Below are 691 nucleotides of genomic sequence, written 5' to 3' on the forward strand. Positions count from 1 at the left end.
AATATATTCAAGAGCAGGATGGCGGTCCCACTGAAACAATTTCAGAGGCTCCTGGGGCATATGGCAGCTACGGAGGCAGTCACGTCGGGAACCCGGACCTGGTTCCCGGAACTAATGCTCCTCGTGATAGCCCCTCCTTGGCCGATTCTTCTGAGGAAGGATCTACTGACTCATGACACTCACCAGGTCCAAGTTACACTGGCCTGCCGCCAAACCTTCACCCCGTGGTCAGACCTTGCGTTTCTCCGAGCAGGGAACCCGGACCTGGTTCCCGGAACTAATGCTCCTCGTGATAGCCCCTCCTTGGCCGATTCTTCTGAGGAAGGATCTACTGACTCAGAGACGGGGCACCCTTTAGCACCTCTGGAAACTTCATGTCTGGTCCCTGGACGGGACGCGGAGGTTCTAGGTGACCTGCCCCAAGAGGTATTTGAAACCATCACTTCAGCGAGAGCACCGTCTACAAGACATGCTTACGCTTTGAAGTGGAACCTGTTCGTTGAGTGGTGTTCTTCTCACCGAGAAGACCCCCGAAGATGCCCGATCAGAGTCGTGCTGACCTTTTTGCAGCAAGGGTTGGAGCGAAAGCTGTCTCCCTCCACCCTCAAAGTCTATGTCACTGCAATCACTGCTAACCACAACCCCGTAGAAGGGAAGTCGCTGGGGAAGCATGACCTGATCATCAGGTTCC

The sequence above is a fragment of the Sinocyclocheilus grahami genome, unplaced genomic scaffold (genome assembly GCF_001515645.1).
Source record: "Sinocyclocheilus grahami isolate Dianchi unplaced genomic scaffold, SAMN03320097.WGS_v1.1 scaffold833.1, whole genome shotgun sequence".
NCBI classification, from domain to species: Eukaryota; Metazoa; Chordata; class Actinopteri; order Cypriniformes; family Cyprinidae; genus Sinocyclocheilus; species Sinocyclocheilus grahami.